General features: G+C 40.9%; 2 protein-coding genes across 4 annotated transcripts in view; both read left to right on the top strand.

Moving 5' to 3' along the window:
- LOC105490756 (ATPase copper transporting beta) overlaps window positions 1-8936 on the top strand; it is a 147638-nt gene that overhangs the window by 123445 nt on the left and 15257 nt on the right. The window contains exon 22 of the transcript XR_011614769.1: window positions 8749-8926. The gene's annotated coding sequence lies outside the window, so the exon portion shown is untranslated. The remainder of the gene's footprint in view (window positions 1-8748; window positions 8927-8936) is intronic.
- Window positions 1-8936, top strand: part of LOC105490759 (transmembrane protein 272) — a 125967-nt gene that overhangs the window by 44752 nt on the left and 72279 nt on the right. Inside the window, exon 1 of one of the 3 annotated variants that reach the window (XM_071081308.1) lies at window positions 8793-8926. The exons of the other annotated variants lie outside the window; for them this stretch is intronic. The gene's annotated coding sequence lies outside the window, so the exon portion shown is untranslated. Of the gene's footprint in view, window positions 1-8792; window positions 8927-8936 lie in introns of those variants that run through there. 3 annotated transcript variants of the gene reach the window in all.

Raw genomic sequence — 8936 nt, forward strand, 5'->3', positions numbered from 1 at the left:
TGGTGGAGTGGACTGATGTGACAGGGTGGTTACAGAGGTGGGATCCCTGAAAAAGGAAATACATTTTTATAAGATTGTGTCAAGTAGGCTGGGCACAGTGGCTCATGCCTGTAATCCCAGCACTTTGGGAGTCTGAGGCGGGCAGATCACCTGAGGTCAGGAGTTCGAGACCAGCCTGGCCAACATGGTGAAACACCATCTCTACTAAAAATACAAAAATTAGCCAGGTGTGGTGGCAGGCGCCTATAATCCCAGCTACTTGGGATGCTGAGGCAGGAGAATCACTTGAACCCAGGAGGCGGAGGTTGCAGTGAGTTGAGATTGTGCTAGATGTTAATGCAATGAAATAAACTCATGTCTGTCCCCAAAAACTAGAGATGACTGGGCATTGGGAGGTAGGAGGCATAAGGCAGGGCAGGAGGCAGATGAACTAGAAATGGCCCAACTTGCGTTTCCTCTCAGCAGCTCCTTGTTCCCCAGTGGGCCTGGAATCTTCCAGAATGGGAGGAGAAGGAAGTGAAGAATTGAGAAGAGTTGGTAGAGTCTTCAAGGATTTACTGTGCCAGAAGGCTCACAATTTTCCTCATGCTGTGGTCTGTTCGTGGAAACATATACCTCTAATTCCCTTTAAGTAGGCCAGAAAATGAGCCACATAAGGATATGCATTACTGGATTAGTGGGGAGGAACAAGCTCAAAGCCAAGGACTTTCACAGCAGAAACATTCATTGTTTGGGCATGTCCTGTCTGTCCTGGGCAGTCTGTCAGTGAATAAAGCAGGTGTATAGAAGGATGGTCTTCATTTTTGAAATGAAAAATTTTGTAGTATCTCCTTCTATTTTTAAAAAACCCTGAAAGAAACAAAATAAAGATAGCTTGAATCACTGTTTCCCTTGGTTCTCCTTTGCCGTCTTGGAGCCCCATTCTTCAGAATCCTGCAGCTGAAGGATGTCTAAGAATGGAAGCAGTGCTCAGGTAATTGCTAAATAGTTGTCCAGGCTAGTCAGTTAATGATGTTTATAGAGTGACTCTGAGAAGTATGGGTGGCTAACTACTAGTTGGTGAAGGCATTCAAATGACAACTATCAACTCCTCCAGAAGACCACCAGGCAAACCTTTGCACCAAGCAAAGCCAAGTTGATGAGACTTACTGCAGTGGAGAGCACACTGCCTTTCAGGGACTTAGTAGTGGCTCAAAAGAGGAAAATAAGGAGAAGATCTTTATAGAGTTTTAGGTCCTAGGCTGGGTAATTTTAAGGTGGGTCTTGCAAGCAGAGAACTGATTGGCATTGGGTAGAATTTCTGATATAACAGTTATGGACTGGTGAGCATGGTAAGGTAAAGATCTTCAAGTTAGTTTTGAGGAGTCAGCTAAGTCTTCAGAAGTTAACTATTTTAGTTGGTTTGCAGTCTTATTCAGAAACAAGTGCCTTCTGGAGCAAGTAACTATGTTATTTTACTTGGTCTCAGCATTGTTTAGCAGAGGGACCAAACTATATTTGGTTTTAGTTCTTACTACTTAATTATTTACCAGCCAGAAATTTCCAGTAATTGGGAACTTACTAAGATGGAATCATGACAGTCAGCTCCAAGATACTGCCCGAAATCTTTGCTTGTAATGGATTATGTTGTAGTAAGTATAACTTGAAGTAAGAATGATGTAAAAAATTCAGAAAATGTTTTATCTATAGGAAAAGATAATAATCTTTATTTATTTAAGACTCCAACAGTGGAGAGGTTAAAAGCATTGGTTCTAGAGATAGACTGCCTGGTTTCAAATGCTAGTGTTGCCCTTTACTAGCTTTGTGACTTTGAGTAAGTCTCTTGACAGCTCTGTGTCTTATTTTTCTCCTCTTTAAAATGGGAATAATATAAGTTCATTCCTCATAGGGTATTTTGAAGATTAAGTGAGTTACTGTATGTGTGGCATTTAGAAGATTGCCTGGCAGGTACTAACTCTTCGAGAAATATGAATATTATTGTTTAATAACTTGACAGCTATTTAAAACTAAAACTAAAGTCTTCAACCTGCTGGCTTTTTAATCCCAACTTCTCCATCAGCACCTCTGTTTTTTCCAGAGTCTGCAGTCATTTGGATGCTTGTCATCTACATTAATCTTAGTCTCTTCTCTCTCGAGATCTCTACATCACCTTCCCAAACCAGTACCTTGAGAGTAAAATTCGTACACAAATAAAGGAGAATGATGGGTGTGATGGAAGCTCTAGGTACCAGGTTGGGAAGCTGAACATTACAAGCCTTCTGAGGATTACAAGCTTCTTCCTTTATGGAGTTTTGAGTGATCCAAGAAACTTCATGACCCCCAAGTTTTTGTTTGGAGCATAAAACTGGCAAGCTTTGTATATGGCCCTCACTATATTTTTAGAAATGATCTGCTCTCATTGGACATTTATTTGTTTGGCTTGATTTCAGATGGAACAGAGACTGAAATCTGGGATCTTGTGGTTTGGGTAATGTGGTTGTGTGTCTAAGACATTCAATTCCACAAGACCATTGTCTGACTCTCTGTATACAAAGGGAAGTGCCTAGGAGGGGAAACTTGCTTCTGTACAAAGACTAAAGCCAGCCCAGAGCCTGGCTTCTTTACAAGTCTTTTTGTTCTACAGAGATTTTATTCTACTGTAATGTATTGGCAACTGCAAATTTTATACATGCCCATTTATTTCCTGCTATGCTGTGATATGGTTTGGTTGTGTCTCCACCCAAATCTCATCTTGAATTATAATCCTCATAATCCCCACATGTGGGAGGGATCCGGTGGGAGGTAATTGAATCATGGGGGCAGTTTACCCCATGCTGTTCTTGTGACAGTGAGTGAGTTCTCATGAGATCTGATGGTTTGTAAGTGTCTGGCATTTCCCCTGCTGGCACTCATTCTGTCTCCTGCTGTCCTGTGAAGAGATGCCTTCCACCATGATTGTTAATTTTCTGAGGCCTCCCCAGACATGCAGAACTGTGAGTCAATTAAGCCTCTTTTATTTATAAATTGCCCAGTCTCAAGTATTCCTTCATAGCCTTGTGAGAACGGATTAATACATGCTGTATATGAGAATTGAGCAAGAAGGAATAAGTGTCACATCCAGACACAAATCAGAGAGTCTTTTCTTGTTGGTCTCTTTCAAGAGAGACAAAAGTGTTCATGGATACCCCTAGCAGACTGAACTTCACATCTTATTGGACAGAAATGGGTCAAGTGTTTAATTCTAAACTTAGTGGCCAGAGGGTAGAATTACCATGACTGACTTTGACTGGCATGCGAATCATGGCACCAACCACTTGGACCCAGAAAGCATCTTTTATGCCTGAGACAATTGTGTAGGTGGTAAAACACTGTTTCATTTAATCCTACACCAGTCCTATGGACTAGCTATTACTTCCTCATTTTACAAACAAGGAGACAGAGACTTGGAGAGTTTAATCATCATCATAACCAAACATTTACTGTGTTCCAGGTGATGTCCTAAGTGCTTTACATCTGTCAGCTCAGCTAATCCTCATCAAAGCCTTTTGGAGTAGGCTCCATTGTAAGTTCTTGTTATAGATGATGAAATTGAGGGATGCAGAGAAAAATTGCAAACTCTCACAGCTAGCAAGGGGAAGAGTCAGGGTTCAAACTTGGGAAGTCTGACTCCAATGTCAGAGGACCTCACCATACACTACTGAGGTCATGTACCAATGTCAGCATACATGATCAAGACAGGTGGAGAGGTCAGGAGTCAAACACAAGTTGATCTGCTTCCAGTCTCCAAAATCTTAATTGTCAGGCTATACCATAGTCCACTGCATACATTAGTACACTGCTTAAGGGCTATCAATGATTCATTTCACGTATTTGTTCATGTCATTATCAAACTAACCCTATGAAGTATAATATTATTTGCAAAGGAGAGAGCAAAGCCTGGGACATCTAAATAAAGTCACAGTGAATAGGAGACAGAAACAATCTCAAACCCAGGTCAACATTGCCACAACCAATTTTCACTTTCTAGGCTCCCCATCTGTGGAAAATGTAAGATCAACCCTGAATCTTGCATGTTGTCAAAGACAGGTTATGGGTCATTTCCTTATTTACTGTGGAAATTTTAGGGATGTGGGAGGATAGGCCTTTCTAGAAGCAAACCTTAACTATTGTAGAATTCTGGCCTGAGGGTGCATCATTCTCTACCTCTTTATTGATGCTACATGAACACTGGTCAATAAATGATAGTGATTAAGTACTTGGTATCACTAATTGATCATAATTAAAAACGTAGTCCCTCCACATTGCCAATATTTCCCTCACTCTTCCAACCTAAAAGGGCAACACAGACTTTTGCTTTGACATCATTTTAAAGTAATTTTAGTTACAAAGGGAAAGAGCAGAATGGATGAAAGCTGGAGTATAAAACGACAAAGGAGTGGATGTATCAAGGGAAGCAGAGCTTTACATGGATGGAGGAGAACTCACAGGTGCACTTGGCAAACACAAGCCAAGTGTAGACACAATTCAAGTGTTGTCATTAGTTGTGTTTTCAACCAATAACAACAGGATTCCTAGGCAGACAGGGATGAGTCCCTGGTGAAACCTGAACTTCAAACCAAAGACAATTTAAAGCCTGAAAACTGAGCTGCCGGGCCCAGATAGAGTCCACAACTGGAGTCCCTGTCTTACCCTCTCTCTCTCTATTGATTGTTTCTGGATGATGCCTTTTAACCAATTGAATGATGCTTTTTCCAAAGCTCACCCATGAACCAGTCAGCATGCACTCCCCCTTCTAAGCCCATAAAAACCCCAGACTCAGCCTCACAGACGGCCATTCACTTTAGGGCCCCCTCTCACCATTGAGGGCTACCCGCTTCAGATCCCTTCTCGGGTCAAGAGCTTTTCTGTTGCCCAAGAAATTTCTTCTCTGCCTCGCTCACTCTTCAGTGCTTGCATACCTCATTCCTTTTGGTCACGGGACAAGAACCTGACATCTGCTGAATGGTGAGTGGGAAAAACGCTGTAACATAACCCTGTTCACTGAGCTGGGGGCATTTGGGAACAAGAGAGCTGTAACATGCCCCCTTTTGCTAACCTACAGGTGCAAAGAAGAGAATCCACTGGGCACCGTTCCCTCCTGGCTGGCTTGCTGAACCACAAAATATACAACATTTCTTGGGAACTTAGACCTCAGGATTCCCTGGGCAAGAGCTGTAATGCCCCTTGGAGCTCCATGGTTGCTGGCATCTCCAAGTTTTCAGGTGCTACTGTGTTCATCTATACGCTGGCACCCAACATGGAAGCCACTCGTGGTACACCCAGTCCAGCCACAGGCTGAGCCCGGAAGCATGGTGGGCACAGGAACTGGGCCAGGGCACCAGCTGAGTGCAGCCTGCTGGGTGGATTGGGTGGAGCAAGCCTGGCAGGCCTGAGCAAGGCCCTGGGCAGAGATCATGGCAGCCACAGACATTTCTGGCTGGCAAAGCAGCACCAAAGGAATCCTGTAACACAACTGTTTTTATTTTTTTAGTTTTTATTTTGTTTATTTATTTTATATTTTATTTATTTTTTATTAATTATTTTTATTATATATTTTTTTCTTTTTTAATGAAAAGTTTGTAGTATTTATACTTTTACAGAGTAAATAGAACCATCATTTAGGTTTCACCATTTCTGAAGCCACTTTAATATATTCTTGGCAGGTTTTTCATGGTTCTGATGGCAATTGTGCCCACCCCCCATGCCACCCTTGTGTCCCTTCAACACCTTTATAACTGTTGGTTCATTCAAAGATGTAACTAGATTATGAGATATTCTGACTATGCTTTGGTATTTCTACCTGTCTGATTTTTAATTCTTGGGAAGCTAATTTACAAAACCAGGGTTAAATGCTAGTTAAGGAAAATTATTTGGGATACTACTGCTTCAATATTCTATTTAAGATCAGACAGTAGACAAGCTTACACCTTTGGATAATATATACAGCTTTTCTTTCAATAGGCAGTAGGAGTCTCAGCAATATAAAGACCCAACAGTCCAATTCCAAAATGTCATTAAGCACAGTTAACAATGTATGTATTAATTATTGAAAATAGCTAGGGTAACTAAATGACATCATAGAATCTCAGGTACTGTGCTTGGCACATATTAGACATTGAATGAGGTTTTGATGAGTAAATGAGTGGCTAATTTATGTAATCCCAACAAGATCATAGACTTATGTGGTTTAGTCCTCAGTGTCACATTCAAAGAAACACAATTTCACAAATGAAATTGTTTTAAATAAATTTTTCTTTATCATTGTCTTTAAATTCTTTAGTCCCACACCATAGAAAATAGATTAAATGCTAATCCACTCTTACACAACACAACCCTTACCAACACCTCATGTCCTCTTGCTCTCTTGCACCCCTACTGTTTTAGTTCATTTGGGATGCTATAATGGAATACCATAACCTCAGCAGCTTATAAGTAACAGAAATTTATTTCTTACAGTTCTGGAGCCTGGGAAATCCAAGTTCAAAGCATTGGTAGATTTGGTGTCTGGTGACAGCTTGTTTCCTGGTTCGTAGATGGTGTCTTCTTGCTGCTCCCTCACATGGCAGGAGAGCAGCTCTGGGGCCTCTTTAATAAGGGCACTAATTTCATTCATGAGGGCTCCACCCTCATGACCCAGTTACCTCCCAAAGACCCCACCTCCTGCTAAGATTACCTTGGGAATTAGGATTTCAATGTATGAGTTTTGTGAGCTCACAGCTGCTGTTTTTTGGAGCTTTGTGTTCACTAACATCCCTCCCCACTTCTATCCAGCCCTTGAAGCTTTTACTCCTCCTACTTCCTCTTTCTCTCTGTTTTCCATCAGATAGGTTGATTTCAAATTCTTCCATTCCTCCTGCCGCCTTTCTAGTCCTTCCTTAATTTCTCATTCTCTGATTTTTTAAAAAAGAGTTATTATTGGGGAAAACAGTAATAAACTTTGAAGGCACACCATCCATGTCATCTACCCTTTCAGGCTGTTAATATTAGAACTATCCCTGGTGAATGGCAATTTACCCTGTTCCTGCAGCCCCAGAGAAGAGATTTTACGTCTTCTCCGGAATAGAACAACCATTATAGCAAGAGCCTCAGCATGTGTGACCTAAATCCATGCTTACTGCTGCCTCTGTACCTTTCCTTCAATGTTATTCAGTTGTTCGGCCACACCCAGAATACTTGGTGATTGTTTCTAGCTCATCCTTCAACCTCCTTTTCCTCTGGCTATGCAATGGAAGTACACCTAACTTTTCAGTGTAGGCCATAATCACTTTAGTCACCTCTTCCCAACATTCTCCAGGACCTTGGATGGAATTTATTTATTAAATTTTTTATTTCCATAGGTTTTTGGGGGAACAGATGATATTTGGTTACATGAAGAAGTTCTTTAGTGGTGATTTGTGAGAATTTGGTGCACCCATCACCCGAGCAATATACACCGAACCCAATTTGTAGTCTTTTATCCTTCACCCCCATCCATGGCTGGAATTTAGATGCTGCTGACCAAGATCTGTGGTTTTCTCATGTCACCCATGGGCCTGTGGGGCCTGCTGCCTGCATTCAAAAATGTGGCCCCATTGGAAAAAAAGTAGTCTTGAAGAATTTCCACTCCTAGATTCTTCCTTTTAGTCATTAGCATTTGTTTATTTTGTCATTTTTTTTAAATTTTATTTTACCCGAGTGGGATTTCTATGGGTGGGAAGGTAGTGTGGGGACGAACTGACTTTTTCCTTTGTATTATTCTGTGTCGTTTAACTTTGCACAACAGTGTGACTTTAAAAAAAAAAAAAATCCCTGTATGTTTCATCATTTACTTACTTTCTTGGTTGTCCCAATCAGGTTTTTAAAAATAACTGATTCTAATTTCCAAATACTTTAAGCTACAGGCCTATGCCTCAGGGTGGAGAATAATAATTACACAGGTTCTCTTCAAGTATTTCAATAGATTCTCAGTCTTTGTTCACAGCTTAGCTTAGAGTTCTTACTTTTTTTTGGTGAAAGGAATTGAATTTGAAAGTCAACAATCTAGAAGCTTCAAAATTGCTTTAGCCACCTACTACTTTCCAAAAATAAGCACCCATCAAAACTACAGACTCTATCATTTATTACCCATGCATGTTCTATTACTAATGTTCTCAAATCAAATTTAAGCTTAAAAACAGAAAATCTACAGTTTCGTTGATCACCCCTCCCACCCCCAACTATTCCACACTTCAGCCCCATGGTGTGTTAAAGGGAAGAGCAATGAATTCTGGTTGTTACAAGAGAATATTTGGAGCATCTGGCTTTTTGCTGTCAACTTGAGGCATCCATAATGACTCGACTCCCTGTTTGATTTCTTCTCTCCTTTTATTCTCTAGGAAGCCCTTCCTGGACCCTCTTGTTGGACTAAATGACCTTTCTCCACATTCCTAACTACTCTCTGCAAACCTCTCTCTGAGCATCTGCCACATTCTGTTGAAATTAAGTCTTATCCTCCCACAGTATTTCAAAGTCTTTGAGGACAATACCCATTTACAAGTCACCATTGTATGCTTAGTGCCTGGCACAAAGCAGGTGATCTGAAATTCCCAGTGGAAGTGGAAAGGTCATGTGTATGTAGGGTGGGTGTGTGTGAGAAGGAGAAGGACACATTTTTCATTTGCCTTTATGTAGTGACCACTCATCTTAACTTCAACCCCTCTTCCAAATCTTCCTCTGAATTGTACAAATTTTTAATTGTTACTTTCTCTGTAGATGGGTTTGGATGACACAAGAAACCCCTTAAAGTCATCAGCAATGTTCTCAGCCCTGAGTCTGATGGATTACTCCTGTGAGTGATGGTGAGCCGTGGTGGTAGACAGCTCATCCAATCCCTTGCAGTTATTGTTACTTAAGACTTTTTCACTTTCAAGAAAAAGGAACATGAGCTAAGGTAAGAAAAT

Source organism: Macaca nemestrina, chromosome 16, assembly GCF_043159975.1.
Source record: "Macaca nemestrina isolate mMacNem1 chromosome 16, mMacNem.hap1, whole genome shotgun sequence".
NCBI lineage: Eukaryota > Metazoa > Chordata > Mammalia > Primates > Cercopithecidae > Macaca > Macaca nemestrina.